The sequence below is a fragment of the Nelusetta ayraudi genome, unplaced genomic scaffold, assembly GCF_046127955.1.
Source record: "Nelusetta ayraudi isolate G7.1 ecotype Tasmania unplaced genomic scaffold, CSIRO-AGI_Nayr_v1 ptg000059l, whole genome shotgun sequence".
NCBI classification, from domain to species: domain Eukaryota; kingdom Metazoa; phylum Chordata; class Actinopteri; order Tetraodontiformes; family Monacanthidae; genus Nelusetta; species Nelusetta ayraudi.
In genome coordinates this window covers 997,262-1,004,420 of record NW_027466109.1, presented here as the reverse complement: position 1 = coordinate 1,004,420, position 7,159 = coordinate 997,262, and positions in this window count along the sequence as shown.

The window sequence follows — 7,159 nt, the reverse complement described above, 5'->3', positions numbered from 1 at the left end:
GATATGGACACCAGGTGTGGGGACGTCCAGGTATTTATGCAGCTCTTACGACACGGTATGTGTTTGCAGTGTTGTTTGGGTTATTTTATTTTTTCAACTTTACCATTAGAAACCGCTTGATCGATGAGATACAGCACATTACGGAATGTTTAGCGCATTATATTGAAAAACAAAAACAAAATATCTCTTTTACTCTCAGCGTTCACTGGACATGTAAATTTTGCATCATTTGGGATTTTTAAAGAAAACAATCGAATCACATTTTTGGACTTCTTGTGTTATTTCCATTTGAACTGCAGTCTGTCTGCATCATCTGTGACACTTGAGTAGTAATGAACGACATCATGAACCCAAACCCTAACCCTCTGCACCTTCATAAAAAAAAACTTTTTCTGCCCCCTCACTCAAGCAAATCCGATCTGGTTTCAGCTTCTCCAACCAAACTTGCCATTCGCGTCAACATTTGTTCAGCTTTCAGCTCTACATTCACTCTCACTTTTCTTATTTTCTTTCTTTCTGTCTTTGCTTTTTTTTTTTTCTTTTTTTTTTCTTTTTTTTTTTTTTTTTTTAGCTCCAAGCGGTCTCTCCACCCGTCAGACGCCCCACAGACAAACTATGATGCTCTTACATCGCTCGCTCTCTATTTTTCTATTTATACCCACTGAGATGAGCAATGAGCCCCAGGCAGCCCTCACTCACCAACCTGAGCACACCGGCAGACACAGAAACACACTTTCTCCCTCTGTGTCTGTCTCTCTCTCACTCTCTCAAACACACACACACACACACACACACACACACACAAGCGCGCATGTGCACGGGCGGGCGCACCAGACCAGAGGAGGTTAGAGGTTTTCGTCAACACTGCGCTGGACCATATGAACCAATGTAATGCACTTAGCTTTATTGACACGCCTCAGAGAGCATGCAGAGGACCGGCGCTCCCGCTGTGTCCTTGGTTCTAGCCCTTTGTTCTGGCATTTTGCTGCTGAGTCCTGAATGAAAAGGTGGGTACAAGCAGCATCTGTTGCTAATGTTTTTGACTTGGTCATCCCCACAAAAATGGCTGAAAAACAGACACGAGAGTTGTGAAGACACGTTAGGAGCGTTAGGGATGGAGAGACACATTCAAGTGATCTTATGATGCTTTGGCAGTGTGACGCTGTTGTCATAAAAATTAAATTAAGCACATTTTAGAAGGGCATCGCTGAACCACATTTTATACAAGGCTTTAAACTCTTTGTTTTGTGTTGGTGTCCAAACCTGATAACAGCTCTGAATTCTCATCTTGCCAGTCTCCGATCAAAAGCATTTTCAATAGATTGTCAATTCTTCTTGATTTCATAAACCTATAAAATGTATGCCAGGCATACAATTTATATTACATTTTGATGTTAAATAGTGCACCAAAGAAGTCGGGGCCGCAGAAAACAATGATTGCTGCTTTGAAGCTAAAGAGATTAGCTTCAGTGCTGCCATAGCTGCAGTTTTACATGAACTGCGTGATGTCTGGACATTGAAAGAATAATTTAAAAAAAAAAGAAGAGAGATTAGGATGTGAGAGAAACTTGCTTTAACGAAGGTTTAGTCACATCCGCAGCACCCAGTTGTTAGCCACAGGGCAGTTGCATGCCGCTAACATTGCACTTCACTCACCTCTGAAGCTTCATGTTCTAGCTTCCGGCCAACACTATCAGCAACACAGAGAGCGACAATTTCCCAGATTGACGTATGAGATCACTGCAGCACATTTGGGAAACATCCAGTCAGATGCGCTATGGTTATGTCAAAAAACTAGCAAGAAAGCGTGCAGGCCATTAAAAATGACAAACAGCCCTCAGCCATTAACCTGCACACTTCCTGCGACCTCATGCGACACGTCAAAATCTGCACACATCCAGACAGGCGCGCTAACATGCAGAGTGGGGCGGCGTACTACCGTGTAATTGAATCGGTTAAATATGAATGAAGACAACAACCATGAGAAACAGCCCGTCTTCTATTATTTACAGTGTTGTGAGTGTGCTGAAAGTGTGTCAGTTTGACTCGTTTCAGCTCCGTTCTCTCATCTTCTCCCTCCACTATCTCTCCTCCTCCTCCTCCTCCTCCTCCTCCTCCCACCGGTACCGTCGCCGCCACCCTGCTGAATGAGCTGCGAAAGGTTGAGCAGGGTTAGCGTGGTGATGCTTCCCTCAAGTGGGGCGTTGTGCAGTCAGGAGGAGCGCAGCTGCAGCAGGAGTCAACCACTTGATTCGCACTCAGACGCCATACTTCCATTTCAAACCTTTTGCATATCGCGCTGGTCTCTGAATCCGTCATCTGTCTTTTGATTGCTTTGGCTGACATATTGTGAAAACGTGGGAATCGGAGTTGGATTCATAAGCTTCAGAATTAATGCAGTAAAATGTGGAGGTGACATAAATACACAGGAAAAATAAGTATATTAAAATAAGTGCCTGCTGGTCCTTTTGGAACAGAGTGACTGCAAAATGCTCATCGACTCCAGTAAGCTGTCAGTTAAACTGCATGGGCACTGTGCGATCTCAGTGTGGCCTGCAGATAATATAATCTGCAGTTGGCTACAGCTCATGGCGCCCCCACTGGAGTGGGGTCTCATTACAACAGACAAAATCTATGTAAGGTTTTTCTTTTTTTTTTTTGCCTTCTTCTAATTGTCATTGGATTGGAGCAGAGAATGTATACCGCAGAGCATTGATGAAACTATTACTTTTTAATCAGCCCTGCACAAACAGACTTGTCATTCCTCTGTTTTTGCAACATATTTTACGGTTAAGTTTGAAGGAGACAGCAGGGATTGGTCTGTTTGGCCAGAGTAATCAGTAATTACAAATTTTCATTAACCGTGCCCACTGAAACAATCTCCTCCTTTTTTCAAGTCAAATGTTTACCTCTGCAAACATTTCCATCGCTTTCTCCCCTTAATCAGGCTGAAAATTAAACCACCTCAGTGCGAGCACCGGCCGCACGAGCTTATTAATTAAATAATGGATTTTTTTTTCTTTTGTTGTTGTTTAAGAAAGACAAAAAAAGATTATTAGAGTCTCTGAAAATGTCTTCCTTGAAAAATGAATTAGAATGTTGCTGCTAATGTCATTACTGCTATATACATGAGCCTGTTAATATTTCCCCGCCAACAGTTTCCTGTAATGGCTTCATTTTCATTCATTATTTACTCATTATGATTTGCTGCACTGCAACCTGCCATGGGCTCAACTTGCAACTTCGGTATTTACTTTTGACTTTCGCATTGTTTTCGTCTTTTTTCCCCCCCTTTGGACAGAAAGTTTTTTCAAACACAACACAACTGAATAAGACATAAGAAAATGACAGAGCATTACATCATGGAGGGCGAGTGTGTCTCTGGTTTGAGTCTCATGGACAGCCGCATCTGCGAGACCCTTGGGTGACAGCACACAAGCAGTATGTTGTTATTTTTCTTTCTTCTGTTATCTTTTTTTTTTTTTCCCAGTTGACTTCCAGGTCATAAAGGTTAGAAAACACCACCAGAGCCTGAATACGGAAAGCCGTCAGTGCTACGTTGGCGAGGAATGGAAAACTATTTTTGGGTGAACTGTGCCTTTAAAGATCGAGGGGTCACAAGCAAAGACGCGCTGACGCTCGGCCTCCATCTTCCTGATCAGAGCTCTCAGGGACAATAAAACTGACGTGAGGCGAGATTACCTTCTACCTTACCGCTCCGAGGGAAAAGTGTGTGTGCGTTTAGTGTCTGTGTGTGTGTGTTGCTGCTGCTGCGGCTGCTGCTTCTTCGGCTTCTGCCTGTGTCTCACGTGTCTGCACCGGCGCCAAACCTGTTAATGAAATATGATGAGCGGTGACGGCTCCTCCGGGGGGCGAAAAGCTCCTCAAAGTTGCGCCTCGTGATAAAAGCGTCAACACGCGTGACGTGTCGCCAGAGCTCGTCCTTGTACCCAAACCCCGGCGGGCCGCGATCGCAAACAACACAAAACATAAAGAACACACCAGGCCACCTCCCCCGCCATCTTAACCGAGAGAGCACAAGTCAAACTGTCACCTAGTTTTCAGGTTGTGATCATTCTCAAGAGTTTTCCCCCTGCTGCTGCTGCTGCTGCTGCTGCTTCTTCTGCTGCTGCTGCTGCTTCTGCTTCTTCTCACTTTATTCAGACGCCACAATGAAGTAAAAATGGCTCGTCACATTGTCAAACCACGCTTCACATGTGTGCGCCCTTTACGGATCGGATGTATTTCCTCTCCCGCAAACCGCTTCTGCTCCTCTCCACGCTTTTTTTCATCCCGTCTCATCTGTCAGGCTCTTGATATCCTGATACATCTGAGTCATTGAAGAGTGGCGGGCTTTGATAGCTGCGCTTATGCTGTGATATTTCTCTTTAAAACGTGTGTGAGTGCTGGGGGTGTCCAGACACACACACACACACACACACACACCTCCAGCTCTTTTTCACATCTCTCTCTCTCTCTCTCTCTCTCTCTCTCTTATTCATTCACTCCACCCCCCCCCCCCCCCCCATGAAACACACGCCGCCGCAGCCTCCCACTTGGTTGCTGGATAAATAATCAGAATGCCGCTAGATGAAACGGGTCACCGTGGAGCTTGTTTGTGCATTTAGGTCAAAGCTAATCTCGTTTCAGCTCCAGAAGTGCCTGTCAAATTCACCTCCAGACGTATTGATGCTTTGTTAGAGGAGACTCTGTCATTCACGGGGGTTGAGTGTGTGATCTACAGTGGAGCAGCGTCCGGGGATAGAAGCGGATGTGATTACATGTGAGCCAGAGCGGATAGATTTGTGAAACACTGTGTTTCCGTGCGAGGACGTGTGTGTGTTTCTGTGAGGTGCACCCAACAGCTTCTACAAAATGGGAAAGTGCCCAGTTGAAGTGGCAAAATTTAGGCTGCAGTCACACCAGATCTGATGCAGCAATGAATGAATAAAACAAAGTTTTCCAATTTTTTTTAAAGATTTATTTTTTAACTCTCTACAGTTTTGGCTGCAGCCTCCACCAAAAAAAAAAAATCGTATCAACTCTTTGGCAACAGCAAGCCCGGTACTACTGCAGAAGCCACTCACTACCAAAGTGGGCCGTCCTTATTATGGGTTATGTTAATTATGTGAGACCACACCCCCCAAAACAAGCCTACAGGCTTTCATCAGAGTGGCGGATTTCTGGGTCTGAATGCAGCATGTGTTTTTTTCACATGGCAGCTTTCATGCCAAGATGTAACGATGCCCATCAGTCTTTCAAGGCAGTGAGGAAAGAAATTAGGTCATATGCAAGACCTAATATAAAATGCAACTCCCGCTTGCAAAGACACACACACACACACACACACACACATATACGCACCACCACCAACTCCGCGTGCGTAACAATGTCAGTAGCACACATACACAAACTGACATATTGGGGTTTTGCAGACGTACACAGTGATAATATTTCATTATTGTGTCTCTGATGAGTATTGTGGAAAAGAAACACAAACACATAATGCAACTGGGTTTGCATGTTTGGCAAAGTGAGGCGAAACATAGCGGAGCCGAACTCATGGAAAAATGTCTGACAACAACTGTCAGTCAAGTTCCAATGAAGAATCCACATGAGTGTGACTCCCACCGAGAACACCCCACTGCCACCACACACACACACACACACACACACACACACACGCACACACACGCACACACCTTTAAATTCTGTCCCATTGTTTCCGCCATCGTTTCATCCAGACCTACAAACTGCTGGCCTGCATCTCACATCCAAGAGTTTATGTATACATAAATACATATATATGTATTTGCTCTATGCTGAATGACGAAGCGGCTGCTGGAAAGCCTCCCTCCCCTCGCCCGCTGCTCCGCCACAGCGCCGGCAGCTGCGGCCGAGCGGAGCCGAGCTGCTCAGGCAATTAGAGAGCCGCCTTTGTTGCCTTTAACGAGTTTGACCCGTTTTGCTGATAACACACATATATTTCTTTCCTTTCTCGTCCCCTCCTCATGTCTTTTCTTTTCTTTCCTTTATAATCTCCGAACCCCTCCGCCTCACCCTCCCCCGCATCACCACCCCCCATGCCACTCTGCATATGTGGATTTTCCAATCCCACGCTACGGCAGTTTGTGAGAACAGTTTAAGAAAGCTGACCTCAGTGTTCTCCTCACAGATTTTATCCATCTGGACACTTCCCTGAACAAGACCTATATATTTGTGCGTGTGTGCGTCTGTGATGGGATGGCATCTACTTGTTTGCATGTTTCCTTCTATTAATGTGTGTGCGTATGTGTGTGTGTTTGAGTGACATCGGAGTGCAAGGAAGAGTGAGATGGCTAGCTGCCGGGCCGGCGTGCGCTAGCGTCCGGGAGTTATCTGCTCAGCCGAGCCGAGACAGACTGTGGTGGCGGCGTCTGAGAGGAAGCAGGAAGGTGAGCAAGGGAGGCCGATAGCGAGGGAGGGAGATAGGGCGAAAAGGGAAGAAAAAAAGAAAAAAAGAAGGGCAGAGATACCGACGTGTGGGAGGGAGATAGGCGCAAAGAGAGGAGAGGAAAAAAAAGGCAAAGTGCAGTTGCACTTAGGCAGCAAAACTGAGGAAAAAGATGAGCAGCGCAGAGGGGGGGAGGGGTGGAATGGTGGGGGAGGTGAGTTTATGTGAGGGAAAAGTTGATTGGTTGATGTAAGTTTAGACGGTGGGTGGAAGGAGGATTTAAATAAGAGCAGAGTCACGTCAGAGAGGAAAAAAAAAAATCGATATTCTGTCCCTCGCGACTATCTGGTAGTCTGACTATCGCTAGCGTGTTAGTTTTGCCACCGCGTAACCATGTTTGTGTCGCTAATCAAACAGTTGCGTCACTGAACAGAATCCAGCAGCCTTCTAGTGACAGAAACAGGAGGCGACTGCTGCTTTTACTGAGCCTGAAAATCCAGGAGAAGTGAAACGGGAGGCGGCTGTGAGCCCAGCTGCTACGTAAGCTCAGCTAGCGTAGCCCAGCAAGGCGCGGAGTAGCTGCTGTCTTAGCTGAAATGTGTTGCATTTCTGCGTTCAAAGGAGAACAAAGAGTAACGCTGAGAACTCGTTGTAGCACTTTGGCAAGAGTTTAGTTGAACACGTCGGCAGTGTTCAGGTGCACAGCAGAGTAGGAAGTAGTTTTCT